The sequence below is a fragment of the Parasteatoda tepidariorum genome, chromosome 4 (assembly GCF_982258835.1).
Source record: "Parasteatoda tepidariorum strain Cologne lab strain chromosome 4, Ptep-v5.0, whole genome shotgun sequence".
In the NCBI taxonomy this organism is placed as follows: Eukaryota; Metazoa; Arthropoda; class Arachnida; order Araneae; family Theridiidae; genus Parasteatoda; species Parasteatoda tepidariorum.
Genome location: NC_141758.1, coordinates 95,060,798 through 95,086,775, shown reverse-complemented (window position 1 = coordinate 95,086,775; position 25,978 = coordinate 95,060,798).

Genomic DNA, 25,978 nt, shown 5'->3' with positions numbered 1-25,978 from the left:
TTAGATTAGGAAAAATAGCTTTTGATAATATTTAGGACTTCTAGGAATGTTTCCTCAAAATTTTAACATTATGATGAACAATTTTCATTAAAACATATTTTTTATGCATTTTTCTCATTATTTTGCTCTAATTTAGGCCGAAATAAGTAAAAAATATTCAATTCATGATTATATGAAATAGGGATCGAAGATAGAGACGCATGTGCTTCTTAGACGCATGTGCCTCAAGTGTAAACTGACGACTGATTTCCAAACAATATATTTTTTCTTCAAATTTACAGTTACGTATTTAAATATAAGATAAACAGTAATTCATCATTGAAATTTCTTTAATTTACGAATTCGAATATTTACAAAAAATAGTACAATATTACTTTTATTTACAAATTGATACATTTCAGAATATGAATGAAAAAGAAAATTTCTCGAACTACTTTTTTTTCTATTTTAGTTCAAACATAATTCTGATAATCTAACAGACTTTTTCAAAATAACCATTAGACTTTTTTTTGTAATTAAAAAATACCGAAATATATTTTTATTTATAATTAGAGCATTAGAATACATAAAAGGGACACCAGTGCCCCTTTGTGTCAAAGGGTTAAAGCATTCCTGATTTTGAGTAAGTAATTTAAAACTATACATTTGTCAGCTTTTAGATTTTTAAAAATTTAATTTTATTTCAGATATAACTGATGAAAGCCGATTCTAAGAAATTCTTATAACGTTAATTTTACGAAATAAACTTATTTATCAAAAAATCTCAAAGCAGAGAACTGTATATAATTTAAATACATACGTCTCAAAAACTACTGATCACAATCACATTTTGTCAGAGAAAATTAAAGGAATATAAAGCACCACGTGCTTTACAATTCAAATACTGATTGGATAATGACCTTATATTTTACAAGCATCGAAAGATTGCGCCAAATAGAGTAATTATCCATCAAAAGTTTATTTGTGAAAATTAAATTAAAAAAAGAATAAGAACATATTTAGATTTTCCCCTCTCTGCCTCCACCCCTTCGACACTTGAATTCGGGTGCGAGAGGTAAGGCCCCTTAAATCACATCCCTTAGCTCTCATAAATTCACCCATATAAAAGTAAATAAATCTCGCCGCATTCACTTAACTTAATTTTCTATGACTAGCATAGATGTGTTTCTTCCCCATTGAATAAAAGAAATAAAAAAAAAGACAAGTATATATAATTTTTCATTACATCGGCTCAACCATCTTCACCATTTTGTTTGGAACTAACGAAGTTTAAATTAAAATTCGGCTCATGAAATTTTGAGGCAATAAGTGCTTCTTAGAACTGCTTATGTTTTAGGATCTTAAGTGGCTTATAACTTACAGATAATATTATTTTTTTTTTTTTAAATTTTAAGGACCACCTTACAAATAGCAAGTATTAATTTCTGAAAACATTAGCTAATCAAACCTTCGCGACTTATTGTTCGTTTATTGAGCTTTGTTTTTTCGTAAACTAATAATTAATTAAAATACGAGTTGAGTAATGCTATTGGAAGGCATCAAACTGGTTTTGAGGTGGGAAATCGTAATTAGTAAAATCCTTTTTTATGAATCACGATTTTTTCAGAAATAATCTCATTATTTTTAATATACATTTAGTAATTATTTTTAATTAAACCTGATACACTGTATTTCAAAAATAATGATTTGACAAATCAATTAAAAAAGGAAAGGCAGGAGTATAATAGTATAAAGTTGGTCACTTTCAGCTAAGGAAAATAGGTTATTTATTCTCACCATATTTTAAAATTAACCATAAAATAATTCAATAGATGTCGTTACCGTATAAAATCTATGTAAAAAAAAATTCTGCAGCATATCAGACTTGATATGATGATAAATTTTTTATTCCAATTTTTTTTCTCTCAATTTATTTCAAATGTTCATTTGTTTTTTGACTGGCTGCGTAATGGTCAATGGTTTGCTGTTAATGGTCAATGGTAATGGCAATATTAATGGCAATTTCAAATCGTTGGTCACTTTTTGGGATGTTTATGATAACGTTAAACTTCTTAAATGTACCACAAAGTGGAGATATACGAGTCAAGAGAGCTGGAAGCTGCACGGAGACTCAATGGTTTGTGTTTCATGGCTACCACGTGGTTTTCAAAATATTTTATTTTCATCGGCGAGTACAGAAGACAATTGGGTATAATATAAAAAAAAACACAACTACTTCCACTTAGTAGGAATAACATTTACCATGACGCAATGCTAAATTCTATGCCACTATCCACATAAATCAATTATTAATCAAAAATCGAATATCAATTACTTTTCTTTATAATGCAATGAAATCTGAAGAGCAGCTATTTAAACGATCAAACACTTCGTTTGTTTATTTGTGGCTTGAAGTTAGGCTCGCAGAAAATGCCGTTCATGGGTTAAATTTAGTAGGAATAACACAACCTGTGACGTAGGCTATAGTATACCCAATTCTGACTCTAGAAAAAAATAATAATAACAAGAGAACGAAGAAACAACAGGCAACATGGAAAGATGAGCCTATGGCAAATCTCGTCCCGGCGCCCTTCCTAAAATATTTATTATCCATTGACAAAATTGAGCTTTGTTGGAATTTGATGGCGTGCACACACTTTTCAACTGTGTTCATGTGTAATGGTAAACATTGCGCATGCGTGGTCACTGCATGTGTTGCTATGGCGACCGCGTGCTGTTTTTCTTTTCATTTTCACTAGCAGGTATTTTTAATGTATTTACATAATAATAATTTAAGGTATTTTTATATATTCTTTTTATTATTCGCGATCGCAACGAACTATAGGGGGCGTTGTTGTATGAGACGCTTACCTGCGATTTCTATATGAACCGTCATTCAGTTACTCTGGAGACGTCGTTAATGTAGCGTGTAGCATTGAAACGTTCCTTCTTTAATGTGGCTTATTAAATTTAAAAAAGAAAAATGCTTGATCTTCTTTCTTGTACAACCGAAAACAAAATGGTATCTCTTTTTATTAGAGAAGGAACATCCAAAACACATCGGAAAAATATTTGTACATTAACAGAAAAAAATATGTATATTCTTATAAGAGTATAAATATGTATACCTAATGCCCGAGAAATAGTATTACTAAATTTAATGATATAACATGAAAGGCCCATTTAAACTTTACATTCTATAGTTTTAAGAATCATGTTAGTTCAAAAATTAAAATGAACAAAAAGTATACATAATTTTATGAAATTTAATTTTGTAAACAACGTTTTTTGACAACAATTTTTATCAAAAAATTTCAAGTTTCAATAAAAATCATTATTTAGAAACTAAGAAACGTAAAATAAAGAATGCTGACGAAACAAAAACAAAAAAAAAACAATTCTTTTTTGTCGCCATTTTTAGTGCTACGAATATTCGTCTTTGGGATTTGCCAAAAACAAAACAAGATGCAATTTTATTTTTTCAGGAGGGAAATATTTTACCGAAAAAACGAAAATGTACCAATTCCCACAACATAAAACTTTATCTTGGTAAACGTACGTTTTGGAAATGTTATTTCATTTGGAATCTTATTTATCAGAGTTCATATGGCGATATGATTGTTTTGAATCTATGCTAAACTCTATATCGGCTCATTTTCCACCGAAATCCGATTAACTATTTTGATTTTAAATAAAGTGTTTTATTTTATGAACTGTCGCAAAAATTTTAAGTGTAGATTGGCGGCACTTAAAAACCGCCAAATCTGTAGCGGCGGTGGCGTTAATATGTAAGTACCGAATTTTTATTCCATACTTTTCTGAATCATATTATTTCAAACATTGGAATATACAAGAAGTATACATAAACACATAATGTTATACCATTTAATTTTTCAAAAAAAGTATTTTGACAACAATTTTTATCAAAAAATTATAAACTAAAAAACGGAAAATAAAGAATTCTTAGGATAAAAAAACGATTTCAAGAATAATTTACATTGAAATAAAAACTTTCATATTGTTTCTTTTTTTATTATTCTTATAGTTCTTAATCAGACGTAAAAAACCATTCTGTAGAGAACCATCATCAAATGAAAAAAAAAAAATATTTACAAGCAAATTTTTTATTGTAAAAATCATTGCACTTATCTGATTTGTGATTCCCGGAGAATTCCAAAATGATAAGTTCCTTGTTTGAAAACTTTATTCTCAAATAATAGATACATAGTTTATACCTTCATTACTTTTAGATAACATACTACACCGCAAAATTTTATAATTGATATGAATTTGAATATGTAGCTAAAAACAGAATAGCTGAATTCTAGTTGAACTTATTCTTTCAAAATTAAAAAAAACTTACCAAGAAAACGATTTAAATTAATTAAGAATCAGCACAAATGGCACTATTTCAAGTAACTTGGATAATTTTTTATTGTTGTTTTCCGATTTATATGGATACAGAAATATATACTATTCTATAACGAAGAAGAATATGCTATAACTATTACAATTCTGTATGTTCTGAATTCATATTTATTCACTGGAATGACGAAAGCAATGTTGACTTCACTTTAATTCGTAATGAATTGAAGACAGAAGAAATGCATTTTACCTTAATACACACATCTGTAACAGTATCCGAAATCGGAAGTCATCAGTTGCAAGTTTGTTGATAATAGAAATTAAAAATTATTGAGGAATTTTTCTTCAAATGTTTGGCGTGTTCTGTTCCTGAAAGATTTACTAATATTCTGGAGATTTTTTTCAAGTTCTTCGGCCTTTTCCTTAGGGAAATTTTGTTTCTTATTTGCTGCTAAAAAATGGCGTCTGATTCAGTCAATGACTTTGATGGAACTAAATGAAAACGTGATAAATTAATGTCCGATATTTACAGGCTCCCGCTAGACGGCGTACTCGAGCGTTGCGATCGCGAATTAACTTATAATTACTGTCTTGACGGTGATTTCGATATAAATATGAATGCTGAAGGAGCAAAAGTATTTTGTGACGTCTTGAAACACGTATAAAGCATCTGACCAATGGGTAACCAGTGATCGTAATAAGGCAATCACAATTATTTTATGTTTGTTTTATTCTCTTTCTTTCATTATACAATGCGAAATAAAAATATTGTTCTATGAGTTGTATTTAAAGATCGCGTTGTATTTAAATAAAGATAAATTAATAAATGAATAAAAATTAATTATAACAATAAATTTATATCTTTTTAAATGTAATGCTTACGAGTGTATTCTTAATCATCATTGTTTAGAAACAAAAAGTCTGTTTCCTCATACTTATAGAAGATTCTATTGCATTTTTTCAGTTGTCAATAAAAATTCTGTTAATTTGTTTAATTAAACACACTTATATTTTAAAATTTTACAAATATAATTTGGTAACAAAAATAGGCTCACACAACGTCATAATCATAATTGATTAGAAACAAAAAGTCTGTTTTATCATATTTATAGAAGATTCTATTGCATTTTTTCAGTTGTCAATAAAAATTCTGTTAATTTGTTTAATTAAACACACTTATATTTTAAAATTTTACAAATATAATTTGGTAACAAAAATAGGCTCACACAACATCATAATCATCACTGATTAGAAACAAAAAGTCTGTTTTATCATACTTATAGAAGATTCTATTGCATTTTTTCAGTTGTCAATAAAAATTCTGATAATTTGCTTAATTAAGCACAGTTATATTTTAAAGTTTTACAAATATAATTAGGTAACAAAAATACGCACACACAGCAAATTTAGCTCTGGTTTAAAGAAGAACTTTAACTTAACCGAATGATTACCCAATATTTTTAAAATCAAAACTGAAGGAAATAGATTTTTTTTTAAATAATCATGCTTTGCTAACATCAAAACAATAAAATCATCGCGGTATAATAAATTCATTAAATTTCACAGTGTAAATAATTATGATTCGTTATGGCAATTACAAATAAAATAGCTGCAATCACATAATATATCTTAGTTAGTTTATTTACTGTTCAATTAAAAAAAAACCGAAGTTCTTAAAATAATTAAGTTTAACAAATATCATGTAATAACAGATAATAAGAAAAAATATACACATAATCACATACAAAACTCTGTACTAAATAGTGAGAAATATACATTCTTTAATGGGAAATAAATTAGAGGAAGTTTTATTTTAAGAATATCTGGGAATAATTAATTTGCTAACAGTGAAAAAAAGGCAAAGAGTAAAGAAATAGATCAGAATAAATTCTGGTCTATTTAATGAAATCAAATTATGAAAAATCCTCCTCGCATCTTAAAGGAATAAATTAGAGATGAAGCAAAAAAAAAAAAAGAAAAAAAAATTAAGCAGATTTGAATTATAAATTTTTAGACGCTCAGTGCTCAAAAATAAATAAATAAACGGACCATCCCGATAACTTTTGATCTAATGATCAGATATCTTCACGTTCTTAGGACTCATTCTTAATGGTTCAAAGGGGTAACTTCAAATATGCTAATTAGTAAGCGCAGGGGCGATATTTTAAGTTCCCAAATCGGACACTGAAACGTCCTTGCTCTGAATAAACATGCCATTTTTTCGACGGATTCGGATTTATTAACTCCAAAATATCGAGAGCAATCTGAGAAATAACTGGTGAGCATTTCAAGCGGATTGAAAAATTTTTGCGCACAATTCAATTATAAAAGTCGTTTATAATTTTGTAAATTTTCTGAAAATAACTTTTTAGTAAATATTTATTATTTTATTTAATAATAAGTATTTACTTAAATGTAATAAATATTTACTAAATTTTTAAAAAAAAAACTTTTGAAAACTAATCAAATTTAATCAGTCTTAAAAGTTGTTTTTAAGGAAAAAGAAAAATATAAATCATTGGAATATTTGGGGAAAAGACGGCTTTTTGTATCTTTATGAAAATACAGTAGAGTCCCGATAATCCGAGCCCCGGTTATCCGAGTTTCCGCTTTAACCGAGCTATCAAATATTTTAAGGATTTTTTTGTTCTAGTTTATTTTTCATTTTTAAAAGTACCGCCGAAAAATAAATCTGAATTTTATATTCCAAACACTCGGGAAAACAAAATCTAACAACTCTATCCCATGAAATGATCGTTAATATCGTCAATAATGAAAATGAACCTAGCGAAGATGATGAAGGCAGTGACGATGAAAATCAACATATAAAAATCTCTCACACAGATGAACTTAAAGTTGTCGAAAATGCTACTGAATACATAGAACAATAAAAAGAGGCGACACCAGCCTTCCTGTTATCCCTAAAAAATGGCGAAACATTGCTGCAGAAAAGCAGCAAAGTTACGTAAAACAAAAAACGATTCAGGACTTTTTTTAAGTAAAAACTCTTTAATTCTCGCAAAGTATACCTTTTAAGTTTTTTCAAGTAAGTTTTTTTAATAATAATAGGAATTGTATGTGGTATACTCGTATAAATTTTATATTTCTTAAATATATTACATTTATACCAACTCTTTTTCTTTCTCTTTTTATACTCTTCGTTTTAACCGAGTTTTTCAGTTATCCGAGTTAGTCGTGATCCACATTAACTCGGATAATCGGGACTCTACTTATGTACATTATAAGAATGCGAATGCTTCATAATTAAACAAGCTTTAATTTTTCTATACATGAGATGCATATTGTTTTTTTTTTATATTCTTAAGATAATTATTTAATGTAAAAATTACTGTTATTATCACTTTAATGATACTACTTTGAGAAACTTAACTGTTGTAATGGTTGGTTCTAAACTACATATTATAATCTTAATATTGTTTTGCTACCATTTTACTTTGATTATAAGAGATAAATATAATATATAAATGAAGAAATCTTCTTGAACCTTTTAAAAAACAGTTTTGTAAGTAATATATGTAGTGTTACAAATGTAATGTAAGTGACATATATAGTAAAAGACTTATAAAATTTAAAAATAGTAATTATTTTATCTATTTTTTTTTTTAAAAAAGGAAAAAAATGACAATCTGAAATGAAAGAAAAGATACAGGAGAAATATTTCAAAATTTTGTGACCGAGATTCTATGGAAACGTGTTCCATTCCTCGAAGAAAGTTTTAGAAATATTAGATAAATGTAATTTAAAAATGCAAAGTAAACATGTCTTTATAAATTAAAATTTTTTTTCTTTTAAATTGTAAGAGTAAGGATTATTGAAACTTATACTTAAAGTAATACAAATTGTGAGTGAGTAATACTTCTGTGGCTTAGAGTACAAAGAAAAACAATGTCAACAGCAGATGATATGTTCCTTAATCCAACCATTCAAAGGATAAAGAAGAAAAAAATCGTACTTTTACAAGTAGTTTAACTCAAAATCTATTAATAAATAGAAAGAAACAACATTTATCAGAAGTTGGCGATATTTGCTGAACGTTATGAATGTTGCGTAATGTACACAAAAATATTTACTTATCGCAATTATTTTTCAGGAAACTTAAAAATTACGTTCCCAATAACAATTGAAATTTTAACATTCGTTGTTTTTTTTATTACATATTAATTTTAATAATAATGCATTAACGAGTATTTAATTATACTATAGTCACTTTTTTTGTTTCCAAAAAATTACGTTCCCAATAACAATTGAAATTTTAACATTCGTTGTTTTTTGTTACATATTAATTTTAATAATAATGCATTAACGAGTATTTAATTATACTATAGTCCCTTTTTTTGTTTCCAAAAAATTACGTTCCCAATAACAATTGAAATTTTAACATTCGTTGTTTTTTATTACATATTAATTTTAATAATAATGCATTAACGAGTATTTAATTATACTATAGTCACTTTTTTTGTTTCCAAAAAATTACGTTCCCAATAACAATTGAAATTTTAACATTCGTTGTTTTTTATTACGTATTAATTTTAATAATAATGCATTAACGAGTATTTAATTATACTATAGTTACTTTTTTTGTTTCCAAAAAATTACGTTCCCAATAACAATTGAAATTTTAACATTCGTTGTTTTTTATTACATATTAATTTTAATAATAATGCATTAACGAGTATTTAATTATACATTACTCACTTTTTTTGTTTCCAAAAAATCAATGTGTATATTAAATGTTTTGTCATAAAACAGTAATACTAAAAGCAACAAAATATTATAAATTCTAATTTATAAACTTATAAGTAGGGAGAGCAAATGTCCCTCTCGATCTATATATATAGAGATTGCTACTTGCTCTGATTAATGAGAATTTTTTTTCTAATGGTAGCGAAATACACGTTCTAATGTTTGATTCTTGGTTTACGTAAATTTGATAGAAAATTATTTTTTCCACTATAATTTGAAATTTCGTGAGAAACACTATTTCATTCCAATTATCTCGTGGTAAGCATTTTAAATTTTACCAAAATTATCTAAAATTGGTTTTGGTTTTCAATTCTCTAAGAATTAATAAAATATTTCGGGGAAATCTTAGTAGTTGGGCATCCCCGCATATAGACACCATTTCTAGAAACTATAACACTAACTAATAATTTAAGTATAATGCATTTATTTAAATATTTAAAAAATGATTTCTTAAAATCAACAAGAAAATCCTTGTAGTACGCGTTGCTCACTAAAATAGTTGAATCAACTGTAAATGTAAAAGCCGAGAAGCTGTAACGATCCGATCAAAATGGAATGTAAAAATTCAAAATATACTTTAAATATTTGATTCTCTTGACTTAAATTTTGAAATAACAATCAAAACGAGCAGAATTTTATATATGAGCGTGAGCTTGTCTTGTCATTCAAACTGGTTATGAGCGTGAGCACCTAACAACTTACACTTATGTCTATCTTTTTTTTTCTTCCAAAATAATGGTATTCATTGCTAAATCGTTTCATTGGTTCAAATTAGTTGTCAAGCGAGGCAGAGGCACCTCCTATTTTTAGAATTTCACCCTTTTGTGGTGGCGATTCGCCTTTTGGCAAAAATCTCCTTTTGTGGAAGGATTTATGAAAATTACAACAGGAGCTCTATTTGAAATCTATTCAACAGATTCCGAAAACGTTTCTTAAAGATGTCTTAACCATTGATAAAATTGAAGATTTACAAGCATTTTATTACAGAATAATTAGTCTAGGTTAGACTGGGACACCCCATGGTTTTCAAATTTCTCTGTCCTCTGGTTATCATCAAAGAACTATCTCTGCCTGAAAGGGTTCCATCCATTTCCTTCCCGCATAACTGCCCTTTTGGAACAACTACAATCTTGCACTGTGATATGAAGAGGATGAACAAATTGTTTATCTTGTCTCTTTGCTTGTGGTTGTGAAAAAATAAATAAAATAAAGATTTATTCTGGGATCATGGATTCTCTACATTCTGATCTTTCTTTTAAATGTTGCATGCTTTTTTTTAAATTTCGCCTAACTTTAAAAAATAATTATTTAATAAAATTATTAAGTGAACAAAAATCGTTGATGTTTATTGATTTTGCTCCTTTTTAAAATGCCATACTTGCCATACCTTAGAGATGCCTCTGGCAACAGGAAAGTAAGGAGAAAAAGTCTACCGACGACCCGGTCAATCCCTAGTTTCCCACAAATATTCCCTCAAACTTTTGGTGGAAAACGGATGATAGTGCTCAAGGTCGTTACAGTCTTTCAGGTTGTTTTTCGAAGGCTCCGTCATAGTATGAAACAAAGCTTTTTTGAGAAAACTATGCAATTTTCATAACTGCTGTGAGGTTGCAACTGTTACTCGTGATTGTTAGTTGAAGTTTAGCCTATCTAAAGCCAGCGCAGTCTACACTTATTTTGAACATATTGCAAAACGTCAAAATGGTGAAAAGCCACAGTTTTGTGAAAATGAAAAGCGTTTGTGGTCTAATTTCTTAATATTTGAGAACTTATTCCAATGCTGCATTACTTGGTCTCATAAAAATTTGCAAACACTGAGAATAAGGCAGTGATTTTGATAATTTTCATCTAGGTGGAAGAATGTCACCAAATTGGCAATTATATATATATATATATATATATATATATATATATATATATATATATATATATATATATATATATATATATATATATATATATATATATATATATATATATATATATATATATATATATATATATATATATATATATATATATATATATATATATATATATATATATATATATATATATATATATATATATATATATATATATATATATATATATATACTTAGTTAAAATCACAAGAATTGTGGTTGTGTTTCACCACATGAATAGTTTGATAAAGGAGAAACACTTATACAGGGTTTTGAGGGAAAAAAAGCTCTATTAAATCCATGTTAATGCAATCAAATTCGAGAATCAAAATCCAAGAACTTCGTTAAAATCACAAGAAATGTCGTTGTGTTTCACCACATGAATAGTTTGATAAAGGAGAAACACTTATACAGGGTTTTGAGAATAAAAGTTCTATTAAATTCACGTTATTGCAATAAATCCGATAATCAAAATCAGAGAACTTCGTTAAAATAACAAGAAATGCAGATGTGTTTCCCCGCATGAATAGTTTGATAAAGGAGAAACACTTATACAGGGTTTTGAGAAAAATAAGTTCGATTAAATCCACGTAAATGCAATCAAATCCCAGAATCAAAATCAGAGACCTTCGTTAAAATCACAAGAAATGCAGCTGTGTTTTCCCGCAAGAATAGTTTGATAAAGGAGAAACACTAATACAGGGTTTTGAAGAAAAAAGATTGACTTTTATTGTTGGCGAAATCTTTTCAGATTTTTTTTTGTACTCGAAAAAAAGTATAAAGTTTTTTTTAAATTTTTTTCTCTCTCGTTTATTTGAAAAATTATATGTTTGAAACAATTTCATTGAAATTGGATGCAAACGTTACTTTATATTACTGGCGAAAATTAGGATGGATACAATCTTCGATTTCATCATTTTTGTTCACGAAATTCACCTTTATCACCTTCGATTTCACCAAAAAATGGTGACAAAATGTCGCCATTTTTTAAAAACTTAAGTTAAATTTTGATTTTGAATTTTGTACTACACAAGGCCTTTTAAAGAAGGCGGGAAGTAGAAGATCAAGATTATTAGATTACCTGATTACTCATGTGTGTAATTTCTTCAGATTAAATACTTAAATTTGAAGACAGTAAAATTTATCAGTTAAGAGTTTTAAGTAAGTAGTTATCTACTTAAATCAAAGTTTATTTTTATTTTGGTTAAGGACCAAAATATTCAAAAATTCTTTTGACGTAAGTTATTCAAAAACATAGATATTTTCACAAATTTTAAAATCATCTCGATGAACAGTACAAGTTAAAAAAAAATATTGCCAAATAGAGTAAGTACTATTCTCTAATATATTACATGATTGCTGATATGAGAAAACCTTAAATGGTAGGAACGCAGCTTCGCAAATTCGCTTAGGTATAGCTCTTACATTTAGCATTAATGTCAATGGCATGAGTGAAAGTGAGACGGAAAAACTGGTAGTAAAACCATTTCAGTTTTAACTTGTTTTCGGCGGGAGCTTTAAACCCATTCTCTTCTTCAAACTATTCATTACTATGTACTTTTTCTAATGATAGAAGTAGTTTTTTATGCGTGCTATAATTATAAAAAAATCTCGGTAGTTCAAAAAATTTAATTTTTCTAGAAAAGAATGCTAGAATGAAATGTCTTTCGTACCAGTTTTTCTCCTTCCCGTCTTTTTATGCATGGGCTTTCAGCTCTGGTCAATGGATGTGATTGCACTCTTAAATTATTATTTTAAAATTGTCAAATTGTTAAAATTTAAAAAAAAACTGTTTTTCAGCTATTTTTTTATGAAGTTTCTGAATATTTACAACCTTAAAGGAAATCATGGTCTTTTTACATTCATTATAAGAAATAAACTTTGTCTTCTTTCTTATCGTTCTCACCAAGAATACATGAAATGAAGAGACTTTCCTCTACTGTAATAGATTGAGAAAAAATTAAGCTTTTGAATTGGATTGAATGAATATATTTTTCTCTCTTTCGGTAGAACAAAACTTTCTTTCTCTTTGAATTAAACCAATATTTATTTACTTACTTTACATTTTGCTTTATTTTACTTGATAATTTACTTTAAATTTTATTTTATACTTTTCTTTTATCCTCACTTTATATTATATTTTACGCTTTACTTTTATGCTTAACACTTTACTTTTGGTACTTTTATAATATTATAATAATATAACATACTTTACGCTTTACATTTTTCTGAAATTTTTAAAAACAACTATTCCATCTATGCTTAATAAAATAACTAACAGTACGCAGCAACATGAACTCAAAAAATAGCGGATAATTTAAAGGGTGAAAATTCTGGGCCAATGAAAGAAAAGAGCAATAATGCTAAAATTCTGGATCCAACTTTAAGCTCCAAATCATTCCAGTTCTATACTGGCTTCATGTTCGAAGCATTGAATGAACAATCCAGTAATATATACAGATAAATGGGAAATACCGATAATTAACTTAGTTGGGGCAATTAAATAAAGGCAATTAAAAGCTAAGTCCATTACCCTTTTCACGGTTAAGTTCTATCGCGAGGAAGAGTACACTTTTCTCATAAGGGAATTTATTCGCTAGATGTGTAATTCAAATATGCATTTATCATCTTTATTTAATTTTCACGTATAAATTGACTATCGATATTTACTCTGCTGGAAAGTGTTTTTCAAAACATATAAAAACAATTATCATTGCTTGAGGAGAGTAGAATGTATAGAGTGATGTGTTTTTTTTCAAAGCTAAGAATAATGACAACGCATTTTGCCTTAATGACTACAGTTTTGCTCTGCAGTATCAAACGTAATTACAAGATATTAGTCTCTTATCTTGGGCAGTTTTTAGCAATTTTTTTTACAAATTTCGGAGCAATAATTTTGTTATGAATTTTAAATTGGTTCCAGAAATTTTGTTCAATTTTTTTGAATATTTTTAAAGTTACAGCAAAGGAAACACAAGAAAAAAAAATTTTTTTTTTCTTCATAAAAATGTCTATATCTCCATACATATTTAAGATATGCAATTTTGTGAATTATTGCTTATAATAACCAAAATTGTTACAGGTTACTAGTTTATTGGTAGATATTTTGGCGTTTAGTAAAAAATTAAAATTTAAATTAAATAGGATTACATTTCCATATTTATTTCCAATAGTTAAATTTCATAAAAATCCGATTAAATTTAGGTTTATAGCATGTGGTACTAATAGTTATAATTCTGATATTAGTAAAAGGTTTTTTTGTTTTTTAAAAATTATTTTGCTTAAAATTAAAAAAGAGAAAAATATTATTATTGAAAGTAATGTTGAAGTTTTGGATTTTATTAAAAGTAATGATATTTCCAACATTAACACTTTTGATTTTGAAAATTTGTATACCAGCATACCACATGAAAAAATTATTGAGATTTGTGAAGGTATTTATGACAAGTATTTATTTGATGAAAAAATTGATAGGTTTAACTGGTTAGATTTATGCAAGTTTAATCTTTTTGAGAATGTTCTTTTTAATGGTTTAGATTTTTATAAACAAATTATTGGAATTCCACAAGGTAATTCCTTTTCTGGGGCTTTTGCCAACATTTTTTTGCATTTTTTTGAAGCTAAATTTCTTGAACATGGGGTACTTGATGCTTTCCGATACATTGATGATTTGATTTTGTTTAATTGTGACGATTATAATTTTATTTATACAATTTATCCTGGTGATTTGGTCCTGAAAAAAACTAATGAAAATTGCTTTAATATTGAATATTTAGATTTTAAAATTGATATTGTTAACAATTTTATTAAAATTGGTGTGTTTGATAAAAGAAAAGCCTTTAATTTTAATGTTATTTTTTTCTGCAACTTTAAAACTAATTTGTGTAGTAAAATATTCAAAAATCTTGTTTTTTCGCAATTAGTTAGGATTAAGAAAATTTGTAATAATGTTGAAAGTTTTAGGGAAGCTGTGGATAATTTTTTAAATAATTTGAGTAAAAATGATTTTCCTTTTAATTTTTGTAATGTTAATTTTTTAATTAAAAAAATGATTGATGGTTTTTAAGTTTTTATATATTTTTTCTTTTAACAGGGCGCAATTCCAGTCTTAACTGAGCAGCCCCAGTTAAGCATTCTATTAATTTATCTACGTATCTCCTTCTCCTGACCTTTTCATATCATTTTTAAACTTTTACTGCGCATTATTATAGGGGGCGTTGTTTTTCAGTTTTTAGTGTTTTCTTTTCCTCCGCTTTTGAAGTTGATTCTTGACCTGTGACTGTGAGTTTTTAATTCTGATGATTTTTATTGATTTTCTTTTCGTAATTTGTTTATTCTTTTGAATGTATCTTGTTTTTCCTGGACCTCTATACAAAACCATCGGGGTACTGAGGGAGATATTTTAAGCTTTTGCTTCTCCCTCAAATAGAAATGGTTTTGTTTTTAATGGCTACCGGGGCCGGTACCCCCTGAAGACGTCGGCTTCGGTGGTCATATTTTTATTTTATTTCATTTGTTTTGTATTGATACTTTTTTCTGAAATTTCTGCTGCTTCTTAGCGCGTTTTTTTCAAAGATGTTTTATCCTTTTGATCTTAATTATTTGTGTTTTCTTTATATATATATATATATATATATATATATATATATATATATATATATATATATATATATATATATATATATATATATATATATATATATATATATATATATATATATATATATATATATATATATATATATATATATATATATATATATATATATATATATATATATATATATATATATATATATATATATATATATATATATATATATATATATATATATATATATATATAATAATGTAGATAATGTAACCATTATAATGCAAGAATGCATGTAAGGGCAATAATAAGACATTCAGAAGTTACTTATTTTTGAGACCGAAATTTTGGCAAGGATAAGTCTCTACTGCATAAAAAAATTGAGTAAGCAGTATATTGAATGGACAGAGTATGGCTGGAATTAAAAGTTTCTACATTTTGCCAAGAAAAAATTTAGCACTTGCAAAATTTTTTTAGTGAAATTTTTTTCTTTGCTTTACAAGAACTATTAAAATTTCATGTAAATTAAGTGGAAGGCTTTGCACATATGAAATAAAGCTTTTTAGCAAGTAATATGTTATTTTTACAGTTATTAGGATTTTATAACAATTATTCATAACTTTTAGGTAAGGTTTTGTTGGCCAGTCAGTGCCAGCTTTACTGAAGGAAAAATGGCACAAAATATTTATATAAAGAAACATAATCTGAAAAGTATTTTTAATCTAATTTCTTTAATATTTGAAAAATTATTACAACCTTTTCTTTGGACTCATAAAAAATATGCACAAATTGAGAATCATTCATTGATTTTATTGATTTTCATCTTGTTAGGAAAATCTTGCCACATTGGCGATTTTTTTTCTTAGAAAAGTTTAATAGTGTTTTTAAAATATTTAAGATATTTGTCTATGTTAGTCCAGGCAATTGTTTTAAGCAAGAAGGCATAACTATTTTTAAATTAAATCGTTGCTTCAATTTTAGGCTCTGAACATATAAAATTTTTTCTAAGACCTTGGCGAAAGAGCTTCCAAAAACATCTAAACATTTCCAAAATAACTAATCATAAATGAATGGAATTAAGTTTTCTAAAAATAGAATAACGTTTTAGCAGGAATACTAACTATTTTCCTCAGAGTAACAAAAAAAGTATTGACAATAAATTACAGGTATTACAATAATTCTTCCATTATTCTTCCTTATTTATTTCAGCAATTATTGCGATTTAATAAGAATAATAATGCGACAAAATCAATATCAATTTTTTATTTTATTTTTTAGTTTCAAATTGCAGTTTCGAAAGCTCTTTAATTTCAATTAGCGTTCTTTAAATTTTCCATCCTACCCTAATTAAGAATTGAAATGGGAAATCTTTGCTCCTTATAAATCGAACTAAAAAATTTTTTCTGTCTTAATGATAAGAAAATTATTTTAGGAAATAAGTAGTATTTTGAAATATCTATCTTGTTAATTTCATTGTTAATGAGAGAATTTTTTGCTAGACTCAGTCGAAAATGTATCGAAGCTGATAATTGTTTTCCTATTTCAAATTCAAACAGTATAATTATTTTTTTGTTCAAATAATAATTTAATTTTAGCATATTCATTTCCATGCTAATTAAGTTCAATCCTCATTAAAATAAAAGTCGTACTTTATGTTCAAGGTTAATAATTATTTAAAACTGTGAGGCTTATTCACTATTTTAAATCCTGGGATTTAAAGTGGGGAGTTTTTTTTGGAGATTTTAGTATGAACATAATCCCCGACCTGATATAACATGAATTGTTTTTGAATTTAATTAACGATTATAGGAATGAAGAAATAGAATTTAAGAATCAATTCCTAATAATAAGAAAACTTTGCAGATGCAAGTGAATTTATGTTCAAAAAAGAAATTTTACTTCATTAAAAGAAGAAAACTCAATGAGAATTACATTAACACAATTTCATCATTAGTTCTGTAAGTAGTTTCGATTTCTGACCACTTCTTCATTTTCTTCATTGAACTGATTGAACCTTATTGAACAATTTTAATTTTTTAGACGGTAAGTAATTTTAAATCTTTTTCGAAACTTTCAAATTTTAAAATTGTTTACAAACATAAATTTTAATATTTGATATCTATATTCAATAGGACAGATTTCAATGAATAAAATGAAACAAAAGTATGAAAAAATTTAAACTAGCTATGAAGTATATAACAAATTATTAAATATAATTAGTAAAAATAGTTAAATTTTGGTAATTAGTTAGATTCTGCTAATCTGTTCCAAAATAAATTATGAAAATGTATTTTTGTTATTCTCCGTATGTTAACATTGAAGTAGAATCTTTCATCTATCTGAAGGAGATCTTCTACGCCTTGACGCAGATAAGGCACCGGTGGCTCTTAGCTCTACTTACAAGTAAGAATAAATTTCGATATTTTTTAATTATAAAAACAGTCTAATAGTTACGAAAAAATCTGTTAAATTATTAGAATTATATTTGTACTAAAATATAAAATTCAAAATTGTATTATGAAAGTTTTTTTCATTCATATTTTAAAAATTTATGAATGATTGATTTCGTAAATTAAAGAAATTTCAATGATAAATAACCATTTTTTCTTAGATCTAAATAAGTGCAAATCTGAAAAATTATTGTTTGAGAGATTTTACCTTTAACTCAGAAAAAGACACTAGAGTTTCAAGTCATATTTCATAACCATAAATTATTAAAATTCTAAATATAATATTTTTTACTTATTTTGATCTTTAATTAATAGGAAATAATGAAAAAAAATATTAATAATAAGCTTAGTAAAAATTCTGCTTCAAAGGGTTAAACCTGAACATTCAATTTGTTGTATACTATTTTAAAAGGTTGCAAGCGTTATAACAACAAAAATATATACTACATTTTTTAGAATTATTTTTATGAAACAAAATCATTTTTATATTTTGATTATTGCTACAATATGTAACGTTTTACGCTAGTCAATAGATAGCACACGTAAAAGGCAAAGTTACTTATGGATCCCGGATTTTGGTGACCAAAATAAATACCATAAATGCCCTTAATGCAAAAAAAGACTTAGAGATGTAAAAAAAGAAAGTACAAAAACGCTAAAAATTTTATTATTATTAATGCAAAAATATTATACAAAAATGTTTTTCTTAGTGAAAAATGCTTTTACTCATGCCAAAATATATAAATCAATGCAATACTTGTTCTACGTATATTAAAGTTTGACATATCATATAATATCCAAAAATAACAAAATTATGTTGACTCCTGAACATTTTCCTTTTGTATATCATTTTTAATTAACTTAAAATTTTCCAATATTACTATATATCATAATTACATTGAATTTATTAATGTTTGTTTGATACTATGAAATGTATAATAGTATCTCGTCCCTGAAAAAAATGCTTATACCTGAAGAAGCTTTTTTTACTGTATACTGTTGCAGTTGGTGCAAATTCGAAAATAATACGAAAGCTTAATAAATAATAAAAATCGGAGGAATATACTTAATTACCCCAAATCTTAATATAATTCCACCAAATCTTAAAAAATGCTTTGAAATGATTTAAAAAAATCGTGGTGAACATCTAAAAAAATATGAACTAAAAGAAAAAACTTCCCCAAAAAATGTTATTCCATCAAAATCCGGGCCTTATATATTACTTTGAGTGTTATGTATTCTATACCTTTAATTAAAATGGAATTTATCTCATTTTAAGATAGTTTAAATAATATCTCTTAAAATTAAATAAACGAAAGTCTTATGGTCCATTTCGATTTATTTTCGTTTGAAAATAACAATTTTAACCATTTTCCACTATCACCTTTCATTTTTCTTGCGGCAAAAATTATTGTGATGTTGGAAATTCGCCTTAAGCTAAACTGCACTCTCGGACATGGGAAAACATTTACTCTTGCCATTGAAAAATGATTCGTATTTACCTTAGAAAATGAAATTGAAATCAGAAAAGTTTTTAGCAAACAAAATACCACTCCTGGGTGGTCGGGTAGGGACCTTGCTCCTAAATATAACATAGTTTTTCAAGTATTTGAGGATTATCAGAACAAGAATTGTATCGAAATCGATATATAATCAAAGAAGGGGAGGGTATTCAAGCACACATACATTAGGGGTTTATATACTCAGGGGTCTACAAATCAATGCCAGCAGTTTACCCCAAAAAATGTGGCTGGCTCCTAATGCTGTAGCTAATTTTAAATTTGAAAAAAGAAAAAAACTTGAATGATGAAAAAAAAAATTTCTAAAAAGAATGACATCTGACCAGAAAATCTTTGAAATATTAACTAGGCACGTATGTAGTTTGATTTTTAGCTTGTGTAATTGTGCATTAAGCATGCCATACTTTTGATCACTTCATGTATTTTTAGATTATATATGCTTAAAAAAAACCATAATTATTTTTGTATAATGTTTCATATAAATAAAGCTGTTGTACTACTTTTCATTCTATAATATGTTGACGGAGGGATTGAGTGGTTAACAGAAATTTTAATGAAGGACCAGGATGAGGAAAGTAAAACCCAGGATTTTGAACCCTTAGTCAATTTAAATGAATCAGTTGGATGTTTAGGGGCCGTGGAATCAACGGAGAGGCCTGAGTCCCGAAAGTTTGATTCTTGATTCGAAGGAAAGGATGTGAACGTGAAGGGTGGGGTGAAACGATTTCCTGAATGGAGTAGTTCGAATGTTAATAGAAAAGGCAAGTTGCCGCGTGAATCGCTGCGAAAAAATAGTACTAGCTCAGAAGGATGGTCCCCGAAATGTTACCATTGTGGAGAGGTAGGGCACTTAAAGAGTGGTTGTCCGAAAATAAATAGATCTAATTTAAGATCAGAAGAAAGATCGAGTTAAGCAAAATTCTGTAAAATACGTTGATCAGTATATTCCCGAGCAAAGGGTGAAAAAAAAAACGAATCGGATCTGCGGAAAATAGAGGTGGTTGAGGAGAAGGCATGTTTCTCAAAAATAATAGTGTTCCTGAAATAAGCGCATCAGAGCGATCTTAGTTCCCGAAGAAAATTTAAAGATGTAGAGGAAAAGCTCGTTAATGTTCCTAGTAACTGTGGAATAGGGGAAGGAATTGTAAACCCTAGTGAAAAAATACCAGTAGTGGTCAAAAGTAAAAACGAGATGATGGGGATCGAGGGAGTTTAAATTTAGAGGAGCAGGCTTTTGAAAATCAGAGGATGAACGGCGGGGGAAAAGAGCGGGAGAAAAAGATGATATGTGCTGAGGGAAAAGAACAGGAAGGGGACACTCAGGACACTGATCTTGCTTGCAAGAATTCGGACGAGAGAGGAGTGCGAATTACTCCGGAGAAAAAGGGGTCAAGATAAGGAATCACCCTTTTCTTATAGCCAACGAAGAGGAGCAGGTACAAGGCTCGAAATTAGAAGAAATGTTACAGGAAGTGAGGGAGGATGGCAGAGTCAGGGAAATTTGTGGTCAGCGAGGGGTTGAAGTGACTGTTAAATGTCCAATTAACGCCCTGAGGAGTGGGGAACTACCCCACAAGGGAGAGAAAAATTGTTTAGGTATCTTATGAATGATTTGTACACAGCTGCGAATTCCAACACTCCTGATGTCACAATTAAAACCCATAAGGTGCAGGTGAAAATAAGAATTTGTTTTCAGAAAGGGGGTCCTGAAAGAAAATGTCCTTCGATTCCTCCACGACACTTCCTGTGTCCACGACACTTCCGAGGGGAACGACACTTCCTGTGTCCCTTACCCTCTGACCCTCGGATCAGGGGTCTATCAAATGCGTGGGAGAGGAATCAGAATCCTGACAGTGGTAAAAAATTAATATTCAGTGCATTTATTATTCGTAAGTGGTAATTTGTTACAGTAGTTTTCTAACAATCATGATCCAAATATCTCCAGTTATTTTCAGATCATCCAATGCGAATAAGTGATCAAAAGTCAAAAATTCTTCAGAAAGTCAATAATTCAGCATTGAATGAAAGATTCTCATTCCATCCATAGAATTAGCATAAGTAGTAGAAAGCATGAGAAAAGATATACTCACCCATCTTATCAATCGATATGAGTGAAATTTTAATCGATGTTAGGCTTCAAATTATGCTTTGGAATAAGCTTCATCTAGTGATATAAATGACTCAATCATATGAATGGGTGACTCAATCATATGAGACAATGTCAATCGATATGAGTGAAATTTTAATCGATGTTAGGCCTCAAATTATGCTTTAGAATGAGCTCCATTTAGTCATATAAATGACGCAATCATATGTGTGAATGACTCAATCATATGAGACAATATCAATCGATACGAATGGAACTTTAATCGATGTTAGGCTTCAAATTATGCTTTGGAATGAGCTTCATCTAGTGATATAAATGACTCAATCATATGAATGGATGACTCAATCATATGAGACAATGTCAATCGATATGAGTGAAATTTTAATCGATGTTAGGCCTCAAATTATGCTTTAGAATGAGCTCCATTTAGTCATATAAATGACGCAATCATATGTGTGAATGACTCAATCATATGAGACAATATCAATCGATACGAATGGAACTTTAATCGATGTTAGGCTTCAAATTATGCTTTGGAATGAGCTTCATTTAGTCATATAAATGACTCAATCATATGCGTGGATGACTCAATGAGACAATATCAATCGATATGAGTGGAAATTTAATCGATGTTAGGCCTCAAATTATGCTTTAGAATGAGCTCCATTTAGTCATATAAATGACGCAATCATATGTGTGAATGACTCAATCATATGAGACAATATCAATCGATACGAATGGAACTTTAATCGATGTTAGGCTTCAAATTATGCTTTGGAATGAGCTTCATTTAGTCACATAAATGGCACAATCATATGCGTGGATGACTCAATCATATGAGACAATATCAATCGATATGAGTGGAATTTTAATCGATGTTAGGCTTCAAATTATGCTTTGGAATGAGCTTCATCTAGTCATATAAAAGATTTTGAATCCAATCCGGAATCTCCTGGATCAAGTGTTGGAAGAAATTTGCCTTCTTGGAGGAGGGCTTGATGTACCCGCATTTGCGTTACACGGAGAAGAAAACCTCTCGTGGTTAGCTTGACGGCAAGGGGACTCTAACCCTTGATCCGTCTACCACTGAGGATATTTTGCGGCAGCACTGTGGTCGAAGTGAGCTGGCTGCGGAATTCACATCAACCAGCAATCGCTGGGATTCGAACTCGTATCACCTCATTGAGAGGAAAACACTCCATCTCCTGAACCACCGCGGCTCATCATTCGCCCTTTTATCTAACCATTGTTGAACAGCTGACCCAAGTTTTAGTTTACAACTACCGATGTCCAGCTCTGTAGCCTTGTAATTTTGAACTCAATCCAGAAGACAAAGGAACTCCTGGATCAAGTATTGTGATAAATTGGCCATCGTAGAGCACGGCTTGATAGAACTAATCCGCATTTGCGTTACATGGAGATGAAAACTTCGAAAACCTCCCACGGTTAGCCTAAAGGCAAGGGGACTCAAATCCTTGATCTGTCTACCAGTGAGGATATTTTACGTTAGCACTGTGGTCGGTGCGAGCCGGGTGTGAAATTCGTATCGACCAGCCATCGTTGGGATTCGAACCTGGTTCACGTCATTGGAAGGTAAACGCTCTATCCTCTGAGCCACCACGGCTCCATCGTTCACCCTTAGAGATTTTGTGTTTTCACACTTCTTTCTTGAAATTTTGCTTCATTCTATAAACGAACCTTTAATGAACCTATTTTCTGAAAAATGCTATCAGTAGTTTATTTAATCGATTGGAACATTCATTTTCTTCAAAAATATCCACTATTAAAAAGGCTATAACTGGCTAGTAGAAAAAATTTCTTAATTTTACCCTATTCTATTAAACTACCTCTAAAAAAATGCTTATTTCAGAATTGTGTTTGTATAATTTTGTCGGAAAAGATCAATAAAGAATACTGCGTGCAATATTTCAAATATTTGCATTAGGTGCCTTCCAGATTCGATCGAAAGCATGCTTTGAAAAACATTACAAAGTAGAGTCCACCCTCCACTTAATTGTGAAAATCAAACACGGATTGATTTTTTTTAATTGAATTTTTTCCCCTCTGTCTGGAACGCTTTGACTTCGTCGGGAGGGAAGAAACCTTTTAAGGAATGCCGACATTCATAAAGAAAGCATAGAATGAATGGATTTGCCTGGAGAAAAAAAATCTTTTCTGTCGTTTAGAATTTGTATAAGGAATTTGTTTTATGTTACAATTAAACTAAGGGGATTCTTTTTTTCTGCTTGAAAAAAAATCTTCTCAAAGGGGATCCGTCCCCACAATGAACATATACCCTAAAAAGAAGAAGAAAAAAAAAGGAAAACAAATGAAGGAAAAAATTTCTGTTACACGTTTGGAGATTTCTTTGGCGTTTAAAAGCGTAAAAAAAGTTTCTGTAAAATTTTAAAAATTAAGATGTTTTCTTCCAAAACAGTTGTATATCTGTTATTCCCCATTCAATAAGAATAAGCGAATTTAAATTGTTGCTTGTAATTCTGTTTAACAAAAAGCCCCTGATTGCAAAATGATCCATTTTAAGGATATCGTTTTCGTTAAAACAGTGATACAAGGGCTAAATTAAGCAGAATTTTAGCCTCAAGATCATGAGGTCGTAGTAATTTTTCAACTTTTTTTACAATTCATTTATTCCCATCGCGCATTAGACGCTGTTTACAATATCGTTCAATAACTTAAATCAATTATGACTATCCGTGCCATCAAAGGTTATATTGGCCGGTTGGTTGGACGTTGGGCCCATGTTCAAGAGGTAGTGAGTTCGATCCCCCCTGACCGGCCAACTGAAGACTCACCATTTAGTAAATGGTGACTGGTACACGTTGACTCTGTCGGATCACTAAGTCCTCCATTTTCCCATAACAAATCAATATCTCTGGGGGTACTAAATTGGAGATTTATTGTTCTCATGGTTCAGGTTGAAATTACGATCTGTGGATGCATGAATGGGTCCGTCTTTGAAAACGGAATGTGACGTGTGTGACGCGTGACGTATTCTTAACCATAGATGGCGCCACTGAAAAACCAACATTTAATGATGCTTATGATTTTATTAAACAAGTTACAATTCCATTTATCAATAATTGTCTTGTGGGAAAGGGATTCTGAAAACAATCAGAGCACATCACATTATATAACATATCATATGCCCATATGTCATAAAGTAGTCAGGCTATATATTAAAAATAACAACTAAAGACGGACTTTTTTTTTAATGACAAAAATAAAACCACCGTCTTGATTTTATTTATGTTTAAAAGTATGATATTTTACATTATGAGAAAAAATGGAGGTGGTGAAATTTGTTATTTCCCTGTAAAAAATTCTTAAAATTTGAAAAAATAAATAAATAAATAAAAAAATCATAACGACAATTATTTCAATAAAATCTTTGTAAATCATTTTATAAATATTTATAGAATTTTAACATTTTAATTGTATAGTTTTGACACAAATATTAAAGACAATACAAATATTATTTTGACACAAATATAAAGGAAATCGGATTATAAATAAAAAAGGTGCTGGCATTTTTAACACATAAGCCATCATCTGTGGTTAAACCATTTTCTTAAATTGAGTCAAATTTCAAAATTGCCTCCTATTCATAGCTTTAGTTCGACTCCCGTAGCTGTAGTTTTAGTTTTCATCAAAAAATATGGTCGATAACTACTCTCCCCACATTGGTGACCTTCGGACGTGATGTGAACACGCTTACCTTGGCAGTAACGCCCACTTCGATATGAACACGCCAACCTAAACAGTAACGCCTACTTCGATGGATGATCCACATTGAATAGTTGACTTGCTACTTGTGACTGCAACATTATCCACCTTCTCGCACTGTTGCTACTCAGTCTCGAGCACACAACGTCGGCCTGCATATACACTCGACTGCTAAAGGCAACACAGGAGCGACTACGACCATGAAGTTAATACACCTCTCACATTCAGCACTCAAAAAAATACGGTGATCTTAATACAGCTCTCCCGGCTTCGCACAAAACAGCAATGAATCAACTAATGGTATTCGTTCATCGAATTCTATCACAGCTATAATTCTGGTGGGGGAGTACTGTAGCGTATCTACCCCTACAAAATTACAACTACAATTCACTAGTATATAAGACATGTTAACTCGACTCTATGTCAGGGTACCTTTTCATAGATGACGGTCGACATGGTCGATAACTACTCTCCCCACAATTTCATTAATATAACATATAATTATTATTTCATTATAAATATTATTTCATTAATATAATATATAATTATTATTT